Source organism: Ranitomeya imitator, chromosome 3, assembly GCF_032444005.1.
Source record: "Ranitomeya imitator isolate aRanImi1 chromosome 3, aRanImi1.pri, whole genome shotgun sequence".
Classification (NCBI taxonomy): domain Eukaryota; kingdom Metazoa; phylum Chordata; class Amphibia; order Anura; family Dendrobatidae; genus Ranitomeya; species Ranitomeya imitator.
Genome location: NC_091284.1, coordinates 78078251 through 78092598, shown reverse-complemented (window position 1 = coordinate 78092598; position 14348 = coordinate 78078251).

Here is a 14348-nt window from a genome sequence, read left to right as displayed (position 1 = left end):
TAATTGGAAACCCCAATGTAAGTGCTCAGTGTAGAGTACAGGATAAGCACGATACAAAATCTTATGTAAAATGTTCCCAACAAAAGCTTTAGCTTAATCCAAAAAAAGCAGATCCCCACTCAGGTCAGTCATCTGTCAATGGAAATGTAGGGGGCCTTCACTTTACTGGTAGAATAAAGGCTCTGGAAACATGCTATGGCTCCTCACCCTCCCAAAGAAATTCAGAGAATTAAGAGCTAACAAATCCAAATGTTCCTCTACCTTCTGAGCCCCACAGTGTGCCTAAGTCATATTTAGCCTCCACTTGATTGTCAGGGGTATAATTTCCAAAATGGGGTCACTTCTGTTGAGTACTCTGCTCTGTATATAGTGTCCGAAACTATGTTAGGGAAATATGCGCCGCGTGAGGGAAATTGTACTTCCTTTCCACGTTTTGCAGTGTGGCTAAGCAATACTCTTCAGCCACATATGGGGCATTTACACATTCAGCAGATATTGTGAGACAAATTTTACCAATTTCCCTGTGTTCGAATGTAAAACCTAGGGCTGAAACAACATTTTTGTGGTAAGAATGTCATTATTTTTTCCTCACTTCCTAATGGTATAAAATTCTGTGACACAGATGTCAATATGGACACTGCACTCTTAGATGAATTCAATGAGAGATGTAGTTTTTAAAATAGGATCACTTTTGCTTTCTTTTTTTGCTGTTTTTGCTCCTCAGGGGCTCTGCCAATGCAACACGGCACCCTCAAACCATTCCAGCAAAATCTAAAATCTAATATGACGCTTCTTCCCTACAAAAGCTTGCACTCTGCCTCTAAAGTAGTTTTCAACAACTCATATAGTATTGGCTCACTCAGAAGAAATTGCACAATGAATTTTGTGGTTCATTTTCTCTTGATATCCTTGTGAAAATGGAAAAAATGGGGATAAAATAACATTTTTGTGGGAAGTGTGATTTTTATTTTCACGGCTCTACGCTATAAACTTTTGTGAAGCATCAGGGGGTTCAAAGTGCTTACCATACATCTATATGCATTTCTTGAGGAGTATAGATTCAAAAATGTGGTCATTTGAGGGGGTTTCCATTATTTAGGCACATCAGGGGCTCTCCCAACGTGTCATGGCATCAAAAAGTGAAATGGTTCTCTTTCTCTTCTGAGCCCTGCCTTTCTCCAAACAGTTTTTCCCCATAAATGAGGTATCAGCGTACTCAGAATATATTGCCGAACAAATTTTAGGGACCATTTTCTCCTGTTACCCTTGTGAAAATTTAAAAAAAACATTGGAGCTATAAAGCATTTTTGTGCTTTTGTTAATTTCACAGGTCCACATTTTTAAACTTTTGTGAAGCACCTGGGGGTTCAAGGTGCTCTCCACACATCTAGATACATTCCTTAAGTGTCTGATTTCCAAAAATAGAGTCTCTTTTGGGGTGTTTCCACTGCATAGACACATCAGGAGCTCTCCTAATGGGACATGGCATCCACTCTCAATTTCAGACATTTTTGGGTTCAAAAAGTCAAACCATGCTCCTTACTTTCCAAACTTTGCTATGCAGCCAAGTAGTAGTTTTATCCCACATAGGGGGTATTGGGGTAGTCAGGAGAAATTGTGCAAAAAAAATGTAGTTCATTTTTTCCTGTTACCCTTGTGAAAATAAAAAATGTAGGGCTAAATTAAAATTTTTGTAAAAAAAAGTTCATTTTTGTCCTTCCGTATTGCATTAACCCCTTACTGACATTAGATGTACTATTACACTGATGTCAATATCCCCCATTTTGATGTGGGCTCCAGCGGTGAGCCCACCTCAAAGAAGGGACATATCAGCTCTTTTGAACAGCTGATATGTGCCCACAATAGGCACGGGTGGAATTGCGATCCATCCACAACTATTAACTAGTTAAATGCCGCTGTCAAACTCCAACAGCAGCATCTAACAAGCGCTTCCGGCCATCCGGCCGGAAATGCGCACACTTGTGACCCCGTCACATGATCGGGGGCCATCGGCGCATTGGCATAACAACCAGAGGTGTTCGGAAGACCTCTATGGTTGTTGATGACAGATTGCTGTGAGCGCCACCCTGTGGATGGTGCTCATAGCAAGTCTGCAATTCATCTACATAGAGGCGATCTGAGCATCGCCTCTATGTAGCAGAGCCGATCAAGTTGTGGCAGCCAGCGCTAGCCGCCCATGGAGACTATTGAAGCATGCCAAAAGTAAAAAAAAAGTTTTTAAAAATATGAAATAAAAAAATATAAAATTTCAAATCACCGCCCTTTTACCCCATTCAAAATAAACAGTAAAAATAAAATCAAACATACACATATTGGGTATCGCCACGTTCAGAATTGCCCGATCTATAAAAAAAAGGATTAACCTGATCGCTAAACGGCATAGTGAGAAAAAATCAATACCCCAGAATTACTTTTTTTGGTTGCTGCGACATTGCATTAAAATGCAATAACGAGAGATCAAAAGATCGTATCTGCACGAAAATGGTATCATTAAAAATGTCAGCTCGGCAAGCAAAAAATAAGCCCCCCACAACCCAAGATCATGAAAAATTAAGATGCTACGGGTCTCGGAAAATGGCTAACTTTGGATTTTTTTTCACCACTTAGATAAAAAAGATACTAGACATGTTTGGTGTGTATGAACTCATTATGACCTGGAGAATAATAATGGCAGGTCAGTTTTAGCTTTTAGTGAACCTTGCAAAACAAACAAACAAAAAACAAGTGTGGGATTGCATTTTTTTCACATTTTATGTTACATGACATGGTAAAACCATTGATATCGTTGAAAAATACAACTTGTCCTGCAAAAAATAAGCCCTCACATGGCCATATTGACAGAAAAATAAAAAAGTTATGGCTCTGGAAAGAAGGGGAGTGAAAAACGAAAACACAAAGCCAAAATGAATGTGGTTTTGAGAACTTTGAGGGATGCAGTTTTTGGCAATTGTATCACTTTTGGGTATTTTCTGTCATGTAGGCTCACGAAAGTCACTTCAAATATGATTTGCTCCCTAAAAAGTGGTTTTGTGAATTTTGCTGGAAAAATAAGAAATTGTTAATCAACTTTTAACCCTTTTAACTTCCTAACCAAAAAAATAAAATCAAGGCGACGAACCCAACCCAAAGTGACCAATAAACAAAAACAACCCAAAAACAACAAGTGCTATAAAAACACCATTGAACTGATGGGGATAGCTATATCACCCTAGTCAGATAAGCTATATACTTTCCTACCTGGCTGCGGAGGTAGACACCCTAGGGGGAGCGTACTGGCGCCCCCGCTCCGCGATGACTGTGCCTAGGGGCCCTAGTGTACCCTATAGCCACTAATGACCACCTCTACCCAGCATCTAAAGGATCCTCTAGTTGCTAACAGAGATCTGCTATGCTAGGGAAAGCCTATATCCCCAAAAAGAACAAGGAAAATAATAGACACCTATGGCGGTAGGTGAAAAAATGCATATATAAGAACAACAGATAGTACTCCGATATAGAGTGGGCAATAGCGGGTAGCTAAAGGAGATAGGATATATTACTACCAGACCGAACCATCTGATTCACATCGACTGGAGCAACCTCACTAAGCACCCCTGATACGCCACCAGTTTCTATAACATACTCAAAACATCGCTATGTACATAGGCTAACAGTACTCATCTGTCGGCATATCCGCACCACCGCCATCTTATAATGAACGCCTCTACGTGTTTCGCCTGTCACGGCTCTTCAGGAGGCCAGATACAGTGATAGGTAGTGTCACTTATGATGATAGATAGATGGTAGATAGATGAGCTATCTATCATCATATGTGACACTACCTATCACTGTATCTGGCCTCCTGAAGAGCCGTGACAGGCGAAACGCGTAGAGGCGTTCATTATAAGATGGCGGTGGTGCGGATATGCCGACAGATGAGTACTGTTAGCCTATGTACATAGCGATGTTTTGAGTATGTTATAGAAACTGGTGGCGTATCAGGGGTGCTTAGTGAGGTTGCTCCAGTCGATGTAAATCAGATGGTTCGGTCTGGTAGTAATATATCCTATCTCCTTTAGCTACCCGCTATTGCCCACTCTATATCGGAGTACTATCTGTTGTTCTTATATATGCATTTTTTCACCTACCGCCATAGGTGTCTATTATTTTCCTTGTTCTTTTTGGGGATATAGGCTTTCCCTAGCATAGCAGATCTCTGTTAGCACTAGAGGATCCTTTAGATGCTGGGTAGAGGTGGTCATTAGTGGCTATAGGGTACACTAGGGCCCCTAGGGACAGTCATCGCGGAGCGGGGGCGCCAGTACGCTCCCCCTAGGGTGTCTACCTCCGCAGCCAGGTAGGAAAGTATATAGCTTACCTGACTAGGGTGATATAGCTATCCCCATCAGTTCAATGGTGTTTTTATAGCACTTGTTGTTTTTGGGTTGTTTTTGTTTATTGGTCACTTTGGGTTGGGTTCGTCGCCTTGATTTTATTAATAAATAGTGGTTTTATAAGTTTTCTGAGGTCTACTCTATGATTTAAACCGTTGTACCTCTTGTCTATATATTTTTGAGAGTACTTTTAACCAAAAAAATACGTTAAAAGATTGTGCTGCTGTAGACATGTCATAAACGTTATTTGTTAACTATTTTTAGTGACATATCTCTAGGGCTTAATAATTTAACATTTGAAAATTGTGATATTTTCAACACATTTCCAATATTTTCACAAATAAACGCATGTCATATTGAACAAATTTTATTATTATCATGAGGTGCAATGTGTCACAAAAAACATCCTCACAATCAGCTTGATCAGTTCAAGCATTATGAGGCAATAACTATTACCTAATAAAATTACACTGGTCAGATTTAAAAAAATGAGATTCGGTCACTAACGTGCAATGTAGCTCAGTCCTTAAGGGGTTAATGCTATAGAATTTTCTTATCTGAAAAACAAAAGATACTAGAATGTGCTTTTTTTAAAATGGACACATGGATTGTTTTGACAAGGAAATTCCTTGTTCTGTTTATTTGACATCGGTTTCGCTGTCCAGATTTAGTCCGTGTTCTATGTTCGTGTGTAACCAGAATAAAGTTAAAAGAACAAAAAAAGTAAAAGAACATTTCTAAATAAGCAATTGAGTAGTAGTACTTTGTTCAATGGCCCGATGGTGTAAAAGAATCCATAGTATATAGCACGCAATTATAAGATGAAAATTGAATCAGAAGTACCATGGACAACACAGATCATAAAGATCCTATTTCCACAAATTGGAGCAAAAGGATTAACAACATTATTAGAATCTTCCGTGCAGTCAGTCTTGTAAGAGTATTGTAGTGGTCACTTGAAGGTTGTGCTAAACACATTGAGAAGCCAATGGAGAATATGTGTGCTCAAAGATGTTTTCAGAGGTCATTCTAGGCAATGTGTGTAAATTGAGATAACCATTCTTGCTAACATCATTAGCACAGTCATGTTTTGTGTATACAGATAATGGAAATTAGTGACACCATGGACTTCATTTACTCTCATCACTCAGCCCAAACGAAGCATGTTTTTTTTTTCATAAAAATAACGAGAAAGAAAAGAGCTGTAAGCAAAAATGAAAAGGTTCCTTTACATACAGAAATATAGTTCATGGTATTATAAATTTTTCAACTAAAACAAAACTACGATTCATAACATACGTAGCTTAAAAAGAAAATGACTAAAAACAATAAGTCACATTCTTCAGTACAACGTTACAATGTAATGTACTAAAATGTGCTCATTACTTTGCCAGATTACTTTAATCTATACTTTATATTGTTTTTGCACTTGTTATGTTAATTGTTGTGGTTCAACTATGTTAAGATGATCTTCATTTCCCTTAATTTTCCTTCTCTCCTCTTCCTCCATAACCCCCTTTCCTCTTTTGCTTTGTTTGGCTACCTTCCTTTCCCTTCATTGCTTTCCTGACCCATTATCCCCTATACTGTAAAAATCCCCTAGTAAAAAGAATTTTGATAGAAAATGCGCTAGATTGATTAAAGTGGTTTATGTTGTTTGATAAATCTGTCATATTTTAAGACTATTATTTCACTTACTTTGTGTAAAAACATTAACCCCCTCACCCCAAATCCTGTTTTCCCCTTCCTGACGAAGCTAAATTTTACACAATGCAGTAATTACTCTGGAACACTTCAATGAATCCCAGCGATTCCGAGACGATTCCGAGCGATTTTCATGACACATTGTACTTTATGTTATTGATAGCTTTAGGTCAAAATTTTTTCTGTTTATTTGTGAAAATGTCGCAATTTTTAAACTTTAAATTTTCATATCCTTAAAACAGTTTTTAATGCTGTAAAAAATAATTTATAAATAACATTTCTCTTATGTCTAATTTACATCAGCATAATTTTTGAAACAACTCCAGAAAATTGTGTTCGTAGCAACTGAAATTTCCTATCTCAGTAATTGGTAAGTCTGTCTGCACTGAATTCAGATTTTACCTCAGAATTGAGAATTTTGATAATGACTGACCAATATGAATGAACCGACCAATCAGACTATCACACTACACTGTGCGCAGAATTATTAGGCAAGTTGTATTTTAGAGGCTTATTTTCATTATTGATCAACAACTATGTTCTCAATCAACCCAAAAGACTCATAAATATCAAAGCTTAATATTTTTGGAAGTTGGAGTGTTTTTTTTTTTTAAGATTTGGCTATCTTAGGAGGATATTTGTTTGTGCAGGTAACTATTACTGTGCAGAATTATTAGGCAACTTAATAAAAACCAAATATATTCCCATCTCACTTGTTTATTTTCACCATGTAAACCAATATAACTGCACAAAATTTAGAAATAAACATTTCTGACATGCAAAATCAAAACCCCCCAAAATTAGTGACCAATATAGCCACCTTTCTTTATGATGACACTCAGCAGCCTTCCATCCATAGATTCTGTCAGTTGCTTGATCTGTTAACGATCAACATTGCGTGCAGCAGCCACCACAGCCTCCCAGACTCTGTTCTGAGAGGTGTACTGTTTTCCCTCCCTGCAGATCTCACATTTTATGAGGGACCACAGGTTCTCTATGGGGTTCAGATCAGGTGAACAAGGGGCCATGTCATTATTTTTTCTTCTTTAGACCTTTTCTGGCCAGCCACGCTGTGGAGTAGTTGGAGGCATGTGATGGAGCATTGTCCTGCATGAAAATCATGTTTTTCTTGAACGACACCGACTTCTTCCTGTACCACTGTTTGAAGAAGTTGTCTTCCAGAAACTGGCAGTAGGTCTGAGAGTTGAGCTTCACTGCATCCTCAACCCGAAAAGGTCCCACAAGTTCATCTTTGATGATAACAGCCCATACCAGTACCCCACCTCCATCTTGCTGGCATCTGAGTTGGAGTGGAGCTCTCTGCCCTTTACTGATCCAGCCTCTGGCCCATCCATCTGGCCCATCAAGAGTCACTCTCATTTCATCAGTCCATAAAACCTTTGAAAAGTCAGTCTTAAGATATTTCTTGGCCCAGTCTAGACATTTTATGTTATATTTCTTGTTCAAAGGTGGTCATTTTTCAGCCTTCCTTACCTTGGCCATGTCCCTGAGTATTACCCAACTTGTGCTTTTTGTTACTCCAGTAACGTTACAGCTCAGAAATATGGCAAAACTGGTGGCAAATGGCATCTTGGCAGCTTCATGCTTGATTTTCTTCAATTCATGGGCAGTTATTTTGCCTTTTTTTTGCCCAACACGCTTCTTGCGACCCCGTTGGCTATTTGAAATGAAACGCTTCAAAAGTTTGGCAATTTCAAGACTGCTGCATCCCTCTGCAAGACATCTCACAATTTTGGACTTTTCAGAGCCCGTCAAATCTCTCTTCTGACCCATTTTGCCAAAGGAAAGGAAGTTGCCTAATAATTCAGCACACCTTACATAGGGTTTTGATGTCATTAGACAACACCCCTCCGCATTACAGACATGCACATGAACTGAATTACTTAATTGGTAGTTGGCTCTCAAGCCTAAACAGCTGGGAGTAGAACAACATGTATAAAAAGTATCATGTGATCAAAATACAACATGTCTAATATTTCTGCACACAGTGTAGTTCGGGATACACCATAAAGTTGATTAATGGGTGCCAATTCCTGCTGATGAAGTTCAGCTATTGTAGAACTGATGAAGAAAAAAGGATTTTTTGGCACTTCCATCCACAAAATTAATATTTGTACTAGAAAGTCATTTAAAAACAAGAAAATTCAGTTAAAACCTTACATGTTGTTGTTGTACACTACACTCTTAGTCATAAGCGATATAAATCTGGTATCGCTGTAATCTCTCTGAATGGAAAAATGAAATAATTGAATCACTTATATGACATGAGGAACGGGGTAAAAAATGAATAAAACCAATTAATTGTCTGTGGTTGATTTGTTGAATCTGTCTCTCAAAGATCGCAGTAAGGTATTTACTCATATTTATCCTGCCCTCTATACTGAGAGCTTACGTGATTCAGGCGGATTCACTGATGGAAAATACTCGATATTAAGGCAGGTGAAGACGTAAAGGTATGCATAAAAGAGGACGTCCATAGGTTTGTGCACCTCTGAAAAGAACACCACTGATGATGGAGTACCGAGTAAAGGCTCGCTCCCACTTGCCATTAAATAAGACAAATACAATCCAATTAGAAATAGGATGGCATTTGTACCGATTTAATCCTATAGTTCTCTTCTCAATTTTTTTTCCTGCTCAGATCGAATCGCAATCGGACAGGAAAAAAATCACAGCATGCTGCAATTGCATGATGAATTTGGATCGCATTGGTTGTGATTTGCTAATCGGACCCCAGCCTAACTCTGCTGCTTTATTATTGTGAATGGATCCCTCAGGGGCTTCATCTGAATCATGTCATTTGGAGATTTAGATGGAAACCTCGATGCAAGTGCACAGGATAAATGTGATTCAAAATGTTATGTAAAATATTCTCAATAAAAACATCAACTTAATCCAAAAAAGCAAGTCCCCACTCAGGTCTATCATCTGTCCATCTAAATATATGGGGCTTCCACTGGAGTTACAAAAACTTTTGAAAAGTGCTATGGTTCCTTGCCTCCCAAAAGAAGACAAGGAAATTTTGCACTCCCAAATCCAAATCACCCCTCCCTAAGCAGTACTGTATAGCCACATATAGGGTATTTCCACATTCAACAGAAATTGTGGGACAAATTTTGTTGCAATTGTTAGCCATTTCCCAGTTAGAAAATGTAAAAACTGGGGCTAAAACTAAATTTTGGGGCAAAAATGTAATTATTATTTTTTCACCGTCCAGCTGTATAAAATTATATGATACAACTGTGGCATCAATATGAACACTGCATCCTTAGATTAATTCATAAAGAGGTGTAATTGTGTAAAATGGGGACACTTATGGTTAGGCTCTGCTGTTCTGGCACCTCAGGGGCTCTGCCTATTTGACACAGCACTTTCAGACCATTCCCACAACATATGCACTACAATAGTGTGCATCTTCTATTCTAAACTTTGCACTATGCCTGCACTGTAGAATTGAAACTGTACAGGAAATAATAGTGATAGGGGCTCAGTACTAAATTAGAGCTGCAGCCATTTGTTGCCCAATGCCAAGAAATGAATGACGTGTCCAATCAATTTGATGAATAAAACATAACTCCTCTAATTTTATTTAATGTTCATGTGTAATATCACAAATGTAAAATGCTTTGTATCATGCATTACTTTTTGAATGACAGTCATACATCCTTTGTCCACCTTTGCTTTCCTTAAAGGATTTATAAATAAAATAAACATATGAGGGAAGTGAGAAATTGCCTCATTAAGTTATATTATTTATATAACTGAATAAAGTCTTATAGCTATTGGCTCCTGATTCTAAAAAGAGATAGAGAGGGATATTTTTTACTAGTACAAATATCATCAAAGCCTCCCTTTGAATGATTTTTGTGAGGCTTGTTGACAGCTCATATGACCCAATTCAGTTTCTGGCAGAAATCATTGGGATTTCACATTGACTGTGCAAATGGGACAGTATAAAAACTTCATAATGTAGCATAAATATTGTAAATGTCATGTTCTAGGCCAGAGGTGCAAAATCTTTTTGGACTGAAGGCCACATTTTCAGATTTAACCAATCCCCAATTATCACAATAGAACTTGAAGGGGTGGTCCGAAGTCCAAAGTAATTTTCATTCTAAATCTCTGTCTATTTGGTGCCATAATCTAAACTATTTTCTAAAATACTTACATTAAAAATTCCCTATCTTTCTATAGCTACACTAACTGCTTTTTTTCACTTCCTTTTTGATGGCGCTTCGTTTGAGAATCAGAGTGCATGCTGGAATATTCAAATGAAGTGTCATCAGGGGGCGGAGGCTGTGGTCACTGCCGCAGCCCCTGACCCCTTCTTGAAATGAAATGTCATCAGTAGTGTTGAGCGATACCGTCCGATATTTGAAAGTTTCGGTATCGGATGGTATCGGACGATATCCGAAAAATATCGGATATCGCCGATACCGATATCCGATACCAATTCAAATCAATGGGACACAAATATCGGAAGGTATCCTGTAATGGATCCCAGGGTCTGAAGGAGAGGAAACTCTCCTTCAGGCCCTGGGATCCATATTCATGTGTAAAATAAAGAATAAAAATAAAAAATATTGATATACTCACCCTCTGACGCGCCCTGGTCGTCACTGCTGCAACCGCCTTGATTTCATTCTGAAGAATCCCGATACCGATTCCCGATATCACAAAAATATCGGAACTCGGTATCGGAATTCCGATACCGCAAATATCGGCCGATACCCGATACTTGCGGTATCGGAATGCTCAACACTAGTCATCAGTAGCGCACATTTCAGGGGCTGAGCTAGTTCCTGCGTAATGTGCACTGTGCGATGTGCACAATGACAGCGCGCTCTCTCTCCACCTCAGATCAGCAATTACGAGGTGGCAACAGAGTGGGTTGTCAGTATGCTCGGTGTGCAGAAACCAGCTCTGACCTCACAAGTGACATCATTGGTCTCTGCACTTCAGGTATTCTGACACTGCTCGTTACTGCTTATCTGAGCTGGCAACAGAGAGCACGCTGTCATTGCGCACAACGTGAACAAACTGATGATGCTTCATTTCAGAGAAGGAGCAGGGGCTATGGCAGTGACTGTAGCCTTCACCCTCTGATGATGCTGTGTTTGAGTATCCCAGCATACAAGCGGAGTCTCACACAAAGCACTATCAAAAGAAAGTAATGAGTAATGAGGGAAAGATGGGGAATTTATAATTCAAGTATGTTAGAAAATAGTTTAGATTATCACACTAGGTAGATAGGAATTTGGAATGAAAATTACTTTGGATTTTGGACCACCCCTTCAAAGGTGTATTACTGAAACATTTGTGGCATAAGTAAAGTAAATGACATACAAGTTTAATAGGTGGCAGTTCCACGCATGAAAATGATGTACGCCTTCTTCTTCAGAAGAGAACTTGAATGCACGCTGCTCTCTTCCTTCTGTGCAAGTTTCAGAAAAGGCCATTTGTTTCACTTCACCTGTAAAACTACAATGACATAAAAATGCGTTGATAGTCACATGCTGGCATTACCAATTCTCCATCTTATCTAATGATAACTGATATGCAACCCCAGAATCTAGATGTCCATATTCCTCTAATACTTAGTGAGTCCCAGTAATGTGTTCAATTTTCTTTACATGCTCTTGTTTTAAGAAGGAACATTATGATTTTATCCTCTGATTGTAATTCACTATTATTATTATTTTTAAATCTCATTGAAAAGACTGAGGCTTTATACAGCTCTGGCAAAAATTAAATGACCACCACATCAAAACCCTGTCAGGGGCGGCCCAATCTCCAGACTTGAACCCCATTGAAAACCTCTGGAATGTATTCAAGAGGATGATGGATAGTCACAAGCCATCAAACAAAGAAGAACTGCTTACATTTTTGCGCCAGTAGCAGTGAGAAAGACTGGTGGAAAGCATGCCAAGACACATGAAAGCTGTGATTAAAAATCATGGTTATTCCACAAAATATTAATTTCTGAACTCTTCCTGAGTTAAAACATTAGTATTGTTGTTTCTAAATGATCATGAACTTGTTTTCTTTGCATTATTTGAGGTCTGAAAGCACTGGTTTCTTATTTTGACCATTTTTCTTTGACAGAAAAAAACACAAAATTTATTGCTTGGAAATTCAGAGACATGTTGTCAGAAGTTTATAGAATAAAAGGACAATTTACATTTTACTCAAAAATATACCTATAAAGGGAAAATTCAGACAAACTGAACATTTTTCTGTGGTCTCTTAATTTTTGTCAGAGCTCTCTCTCTCTCTCTCTGCATATATATGTGATCACTAATTTTTGCATATTTCAGTTAAACCATGTTAATAAATCCCTTTTACTGAAGTCTTCACTTTTTGTCAATTTTTACTTGATGTACAGCCCAAGGATCCATTAGAGCCAGCAACTAGAGGGCTGCGGACACTTCAACCACGACGGAATAGAGTAAAGATGACACTGTCTCTACATTAACAGAAGTAAATTCATCCAAAAGAAAAGTCTTTTTTTTCCCCCCTGCTGGGAAGTCAAGATCTCCGGAGAATCATTCTAGAATAAAGAACATGATATGAAAATCAATAAAAGGCATATTGTGCTAGGGATGTGTCCGGTAAGTGTCATCTTATATCTTCCCAGTGTATAGCTCAAGAAAGTTTAGGCTTTCATGCTGACAATAATTAAATAAGCCCTTTTTCATCAATGATCTTTTATTACATTGCTCAAAGAGAAAAAAAAAAGTACATTCCAGCTCACAAGTGAAATGTAATATTTTGAAATACTCTGAATGATTTATGTTTTTATTCATGGTAACAAAAGAACATCAACTTCTAAGATAACAATTTTTATCTTTAAGCTTAAAAGGGAGTAAAAAGAAACTTAATATATTTTGTGATGCAATGTATATAATACGAAATGTGATGAATAAAGATATTTATATATATTTTTCCCGGTATGTGACCTTGCAAGTGGCTTTTGATACATAAAATTCACATATAAAAACTACTTTGTTTGCTCTATTTGTTTTTATTTTTTTGTTTTTTTTTAAAGATTTGGAAAAAGTTAGGAAAAAAATCGTACAACACTGGTTTTCAGTGATCTGTTCTTCTTGTGAGAAATAAAAGTGTATAATCTACTATATAAAGCTGAATGTGTGTGTGTGTGTGTGTGTATGTGTGTATGTGCGGGATTGGCATCTGCACCGTCGCAGCTACAGCCACAAAATTTTGCACAGTCACACGTCTGGACCCCGAGAGCGTCATAGGCTATGTTGTGAGGTGAAATTTTAACCCCGTACGTTCCAATTCACCAAACAATTTTGCCCCTATCTACATAATGGGAAAAAAGTGAAAGGAAAAGTGTTGGAGGCAAATTGACAGCTGCCAGATGTGAACAAGGGGGACTTAAAGAATGAGAGCGATGGCGCCAAAGAGTATATACCGTACAGTTGCTAAGGTGGGGCCCCGACATGGGATACTCACCACACATGGGAATATGAACACACACACAAAATGCGCCACACACTACCACGTGCTTGAACACATACCACCCTCAGCACACATTTCACCACACATACACCAACCTCGCCACATAAAAGTCGAAACACAAAAGTCGCCGCTCAAAACTCGCCACGCGCAAAACTCGCCACATGCAAAAACTAGGCTCACGCAAAACTCGCCACGAGTGCAAAACTCACCTCATGGAAAACTCGCCACACGCAAAACTTGCACACGCGGAAAAATTGCCACATGCACAAAATTTGCAACACATGCAAAAGTTGCCTCACACAAAACTTGCACATACTCAAAGGGCACCACACATAAAACTCGCCACGCGCAAAACTCACCATGCGCAAAACTTGCTGCACACAACTTGCTACACTAACCTGTCACATGCAACTCGACACACAAAAAGTTGCTACACGCATGTCGCCATACAAAACTCATCTCACAAAAGTCGCTACATGCATGTCGCCACACAAAACTCAACACACACAACTTGACAAACGAAACTCGCCCTAAAACACACACAAGTCTGGTATTATCCTTCAAAAATAAAAATCTGATTAATAAGCAGACAAACTACAAGAGCAACATATGTACCATATAGGAAATACGGCAGCTGTCAGTCACATGACCTGTCTATTATGTGTATGTGTGAGGTAATATATACTGCCAGGGGGAGGGCTTCCTGTTGGCTGGGGATTTATCAGGCTGCCAATTTATCTTACA